The following is a 7,030-nucleotide window of genomic DNA, read 5'->3' as shown; positions in this document are numbered from 1 at the left end:
GCCAGCGGATCCAGTGGAATGGCAAGTGCCAGTGGCCGGTGGAAGTGACCAGTGGAGAGCGGCCAGCAGCTCCTAAAAGTGCCAAGTCTCCAGTATCTAGTGACCAGTATCTAGTGACCAGTATCCAGTATCTATTGCCCAATATCTAGTGCCCAGGATCAAGTGTCCAGTATCAAGTGCCAAGTATCCAGTGCCCAGTATCTTGTGACCAGTATCCAGTGTCCAATATCTATTGACCTATATCTATTGCCCAGTATCTAATGTCCAGTATCTAGTGCCCAGTAATATAGTGACCAGTATCTAGTGTCCAGTATCAAGTGTCCAGTGTCAAATATCCAATATCAAGTGACCAATATCTAGTGACCAGTACCTAGTGTCCAGTATCTAGTGTCCAGTATCTAGTGACCAGTACCTAGTGTCCAGTATCTAGTGACCAGTATCTAGTGACCAGTATCTAGTGTCCAGTATCAAGTGTCCAATATCAAGTGCCCAGTATCTAGTGCCCAGTACAACAACACAACAACAACAAGATTTCATTTATAGAGCGCCTTTCACGTCGGGAGGATGCCCCAAGGCGCTGGACAGTTGGGTCGGGACCCGAGCAGGGGGGAAATGGTCAGTGTGAAGGGAGGGAAGGGAGGGAGCGAGGAGGGGGTAGAGAGTCGAGAGGGGAGCTGAAGGTACGGTCGAAGAGAAAGGTCTTGAGACCGGCCTTGAAGGAGGAAAGGGAGGAAGCAAGGCGAAGGCACTGGGGGATGGAGTTCCAGAGCCTAGGGGCTGAGAGGCTGAAGGCCCGACCACCGATGGTAGGGCGGTTAGAGCGGGGGATGTGGAGCAGACCAGAGCCAGAGGAATGGAGGGTACGGGCAGGTAAGTAGGGGGAAAGTAGGTCGGAGAGGTAGGAGGGAGCAAGGCCGTGAATGGCCTTGTAGGTGAGGGTGAGGAGCTTGAATTCAATCCTCTGGGGGATGGGGAGCCAGTGGAGGCGAGCGAGGGTGGGAGTGATGTGATCGCGAAGCCTGGTGCGGGACAGTACATGAGCTGCAGAGTTCTGAATGACCTGCAGCTTGTGGAGGGAGGTGCCGGGAAGGCCGGCGAGGAGAGAGTTCCCATAGTCCAGCCTTGAGGTGATAAAGGCGTAGACCAGTATTTCAGCAGCGTGAGGGGTGAGGTAGTGCCGTAGTCTGGCGATATTCCGGAGGTGATGGAAGGTGGTGCCTGTTGTGGCGCGGATATGAGGAAGAAAGAACAGCTCAGGACTGAACAGAACCCCGAGGTTCCTGACTGGCTTTGAGAGGTGGAGAGTGCAGCCTTGGATGCCGATGCTGTCAGCACCTGTATGTAGTGCCCAGTATCTAACCCTAACCTATATTGCCCAGTGTCAAGTGCCCAGTATCTGGTGACCAGTACCTAGTAACCAGTACCTAGTGACCAGTTTCTAGTGACCAGTATCTAGTGTCCAGTACATAGTGACCAGTGTCAAGTGTCCAGTATCAAGTGTCCAATATCAAGTGCCCAGTATTGAGTGCCCAGTATTGAGTGCCCAGTATCTAGTGCCCAGCATCTAATGCCCAATATCTAGTGACCAGTTTCTAGTGACCAGTGGATACCGCCAGTGACCAGTGGATCGCGCCAGTGGCAATTTTCTGGAATAAATGTGGAATAAATACTACATTTGAGAATGCCACACAAGCCAAAGTGTGCACCCACATTTGCACAATCAAGTTTAAAAATTAATTGTTATACTTTCAGCTTTTGTGCTCAACATTTAAAAAATCGCAACTTGCATTTATCCAGCGTCTCTCACGTGAAATAATAATAACAATCATTTGATGTAGTGCTTTTCACGTCTTTTAGACGTCTCAAAGCGCTTCACAGAATATGCTGTAAAGTGAATTGACCGTATATTTGTGGGTGAAACGTGGCAGTCAATTGCACAGCAGTGTCCCACAGAGTCGTGGATTGAAAATGACCAATTTACTTTTTTGTTTTTTGGAGGGATTATTATTAGGCGTGTGGAGTAAAAAAACTTGCCCAAGGTTTCGCCCTCTGCCTGGAATTGAACCCAGGTGTCTCGCTTGCAAGGCGAGTGCTCTAACCACTGAGCTACAGGACTCCATAGTGCCAAAATACTTCATACTTTGCAATTGATTGGAAAGAGAGGACAAGTTGTCAATTTGAAGCAACCTCCAGAAAATCCACCACTGCGCAGTTCCACACACACAGCGGGGAGATCACATGGACACTCCAATTCAGGAATGAGTTCCGGAATGAGGAAGAAGGAATAATAACCTGGATATAATAATAATCCAGCCATTTGGTATAGTGCCTTATCCTGTCGTTGGTACATCTCACAGGATATATTTTAAAGTAGATTGACTGTGTATTTTGTGGTCGAAATGCAGCAGCCATTTGCACACAGCCATGTCCCACAAACGGAAACTTGTAGCCAATTTTATTTGGGGGATTGTTGCCCAGGACAGCGGAAGAGAGAAACTCCTATTTTTGAAATAGCACTGCAAGATCTTTGATGTTCACCTGAACACCTGTAGCTCAGTGGTTAGAGCACTCACCTCGCAAGCGAGAGACCTGGGTTCGATTCCCGGCAGGGCGAAACATTGGGCAAGTTTCCTAACTCCACACGCCTGATAATAATCCTTCAAGAAAAAAAACAATAATAAATTGGTCACTTCAATCCACGACTGTTTGTGGGACACTGCTGTGCACAATTGTTTACTGTGTTTCGCCCACAACTATACAGTCAATTCACTTTACAGTATATTCTGTGAAGCACTTTGAGACGTCTGGAAGACGTGAAAAACTCTATCAAATGCAGCGGTTTAATGTCTCATCCAAAGGGCGGGTAAAAGCAAGCTAGGAACATTTTTGTGATGGCAGAATTCATCTGAACCTGAGTTTCATTTCAAACCTCAACCTTATGTTTCAGATCCCAATTAAAAAAGCGTCAGAATCAGTGGGAATTTTGATGTCTTAAACGCACGGACATTCCCTGATATTGTCGCCCCATCAACTCAACACATCTTAGGATCAATCTGTAGCACTCTTGCCTTGGAGTCAGAAGGTTGTGGATTCGGGCCCCCACGTTGGGACTTGCAACTTACCTAGTGCAAGTTGACACTCCAATGCAGTGCTGGGGGGACTTGCTGTCCTTTGGATGAGACGTTAAACTGAAGCCCCCCCGTCTGTGCCTGATCAGGTGGACATTAACAATCCCACAATATGATTTGAAAAGAGAAGGGAGTTTCTCTCTCCTGGTGTCCTGGCTGACAATCTCCCAAATAAAACTGATCACTCACTCCATGGCTGTTTGTGGGACATCGCTGTGTGCAGTTTAGCTGCCCCACTCGCACACAAAAACACCTTGTCACTGTACTTTACAATGCTTTGAGATGTTCTCTTGATGTGAGAAAAGAAAGATTAATATTATTCTGCATGAACTACATCAGCAGGTCACAAAACCTATGTTGTGTCTGAAGAACGTATTTGGGGGAATATCGCATTCAGAATAAACACTATTAACAAACCTGCCGAGCATCGAATTAACTCTGCAAACCTGCTACATGTGCAATTGTATAATAATAATAATCCTTGCATTTGATATTGCGCTTTTCACCTAGTCGTCTCAAATATTAATTATCATTACATTTGACAGGGTGAATTTCATGTAAGGAGGATGCTTCAAAGCGCTTCACCTCATTTACTGTAAAGTGTAGTGACTGTATATTTTGTACGCAAATGTGGCAGCCAATTTGGACATAGCAACATCCCCACGGGCAACCATGAAGTTGATGACCAATTGTATCTGGAGAATTATTGGCCAGGACAGCAGAAGAGAGAGAAACTCCCTTCTCTTTTCAAATATTACCATGGGATCTTTAACGTCCACTTGACAGCAGACGGGACCTTGATTTAATGCCTCATCCGAAGGATGCTTCCCCCGGCACTGCACTGGAGTGTCAAATTCCCTGACGTGAGAGCTTGAACCCACAACCGTCTGACTCAATAACAACGACTTGCATTTAGATTGCGCGCTCTTATAGAATAACGACTCGGAGTGCTGCTCAGGGGGTGAGGACGGTCACAGTTACGAGGCAGGCTATCCTCTTTAAATAAATAAAACGTCAAATGAAATCATGAGCTGGCTGTAATTCATGTAAATATTATTCTGAACGCAGTGGGTATACTCATTGGCCTGTCACATGTTAAACTATGAACGTGTGTTCGTACAGGCACGATGAGTGACAAAATGTACCTTAGCTTGCTGTCCTCTGGCTTGTTTCAGCTCCACATGTTCCCATGCTTTGGGTATCAGTGTTGCCAGCAAACCCTGCAATTGTTACATATCGATTGTTTCACGTGAGGAAATACTGAGGAGCTGAGAGCTGCACACAAATGCTTGTGGAGACAATAACAGAAGCTGCTGGATGCAGTAGGCCAAGTCTGGTGCTAAACTCTTCACGAGAGAAAAAGTAAAGTTCGGGTGAAAAAGGCCCTTTGGCCCATTTGAACTAATTCTTCCAGAAACCCCTCCCGTCACAGGCCGAGCTGTTTCTCAAATTAATCCCTAGCTTCAAATGCAAGTGGGCAGGGATTCTTCCCATTCAGATCATGCAAGCCAAAGCCCTGACGGGTAGGGTGGTCCGAGCTGGACAAGCAGCTGGAAACTTGCCAGGCAGTGCTTAAGTGGCAAGTTATGTAGTTTTAGCTGGTTAGACTCAACCCCAACACACACTCTGGGGTCCTCAAACTTTGGCTCTGACCGATCTACGTCTAATATTGTTTGGAATTAGCTAAACAGGATGCATCCCTCCAGGGAGAAATTACATATTCCATTCTAGACACAGGGCAATTCCTGTCATACTTGTGTGGAATTCTCAGTTTGGATTTTCTTGAACACGGCAATGGGTTTCCACATTTATGAGACCAAATAATTATCAATCATAATAATAAAAATAATCCTTGTATTTGGTACAGTGCTTTTCATGTCAGCTGGATATGCCAAAGTGCTTCACAGGATATACTCTAAAGTGTAGTGACTTCTTTTTTGGTGAATATGGCAGCCAGTTTTTACACAGCAACATTGCGCCCCCAGCACTGAGTGTCAGTGCTGGGGGAGTGTCTGTTTTGACTTTCAGGTCTAAATTCCGACGTGGGGTTTGAAATCACTCAGCTGTGAGAGTGCGAGTGGTTGAGCCAGGCTGATGCACTTCATGAAATATCAATGGGGAGCCAGTCGATTTGTTGATTTTCCCTCATATTACAACAATGACAATGATAGCTTGGATAACCATACAAAAACAGCACTCCATGCAAATCGGTCAAAACTACCAATGCAACAGTGTTAGTGCATGGATGACCCAAGGTGCTGAAATGGCTGGCAAGAGTGACCAATTTTATCTGGGGTTGGCCAGGACACCGGAAGAGAGAAACTCCTTTCTCTTTTCCCTGATTATGCTGCGGGATCTTTAACGTACACCTGAACAGGGCTCAGATTGGATCTCATTCAACGTCTCATTTGAAGGACGGCACCTCCAAGAATGCGGCGTCCCTTCCAGAATGCCCTGGAGATTCACACTGGAATGTGGGCTCAAAGTAATGACGTGAGAATTGGACTCACCACTGTCTGACTCGAAGACAAGTGTGCAAGTGATTAAGCCAGGCTAACACCTAATTCAAAGAAATATGTTATTTTTTCTGGCTCGTCCTGCCCCCCCCCACCCCAGCCTTGACCACATTTATTCTATTTCCGGGTTCAGATGCACCTCAGTATTGTGTGCGGAATGTGAATGAAACAGACCAGCTGCTGTATTTGGCTCCATCACAGCATTCAATGATCTGAACTTAGACAGCACCCTTCCTGTACGATAGCATTCAGAGCACTTTACAGCGATGGTGTTGGGGTTAGATGCCGAGCAGGAGATCACTGTTGGGGCAGTCAAAGAGATAGATTTTTTAAGGTGAGATCTAGAGACAGTAGTGGGGGGGGACGATTTTAAAGGCATTGTACGATCTAAAATCTTGGCCATCAATAGTGGAGCATAGGTGGGGAAGGGGAGGAGGGGGATGGGGATTGAGAACAGAGGAGTGAGAGTAGATGATTGGAGAGATCAGGATGTGCATCATGTATCATTCTCTTTCTTATTTCAAATCAGTTTCCTTTTTGGATGCACAAAAACCTGCCAAACAAGCGTTTCCAAAACTACCATCTGTCAAGCTTCCCAGAAGTTGAGACACTGTTAGGGCCTGATACAGGACGTGAAATGGAACACACCCCAACAGTTATGACTGTTAACAAGCAGATGACAGCAAGTCACAGTGAGCAGACAAAGCAAAGATCTTACAGATCCTCTAACCCTCTAAGGCGGAATACCAAATGCAAGGATTGCATAACTATGACAGCAGCTTGGCTCAGTTGGTAGAACTCTTGTCTCTGAGTCAGAAGGTTGTGGGTTCAAGCTCTAGGTCAGGATTTGAGCTTACGTAGCCTAGGGTGACGCTCCAATGCAATGTCAAGGGAAGGGGTGGGGGTTTACTGTGTTGGAAGTGCCATCCTTTTCACAAGACAAACTGGGGTCCCATCAGGAGAACATTAAAGATCTTATTACACAAACAGGGAAAAGAGAAGGGAGTTTCTCTCTCCCGATATCCTGGCTGATAATCACCTGGAAAGTGTTGGTCATTCACTTCAAAGCTGTTTGTGGGACTTTGCTGTACACAAATGGGCTGCTGCATTCACCTACAAAATACACAGTCACTACATTTCATGGTTAAAAAAAGTGTGAAGCACTTTGGGGCATCCTCCTGATGTAAAATATGTGATACCAATTGCAAGAATTATTGTTTTATTATTGTTATTAGCATCAATCAATTCCTTTCTCACACTGTTTGTAGCCATGCCACACGGGTTCATGCGTCTCAGCAACTCATCCCGAGAGACTAATACTATTTCCACCCAGTGCACCAATCCAAACTCAGCTGTGAGGAGTCTCAACAGATGGCAGAGCAAGGA

The sequence above is a fragment of the Callorhinchus milii genome, unplaced genomic scaffold (assembly GCF_018977255.1).
Source record: "Callorhinchus milii isolate IMCB2004 unplaced genomic scaffold, IMCB_Cmil_1.0 Scaffold5, whole genome shotgun sequence".
NCBI lineage: Eukaryota > Metazoa > Chordata > Chondrichthyes > Chimaeriformes > Callorhinchidae > Callorhinchus > Callorhinchus milii.
Note: the sequence above shows the minus strand (reverse complement) of the source record.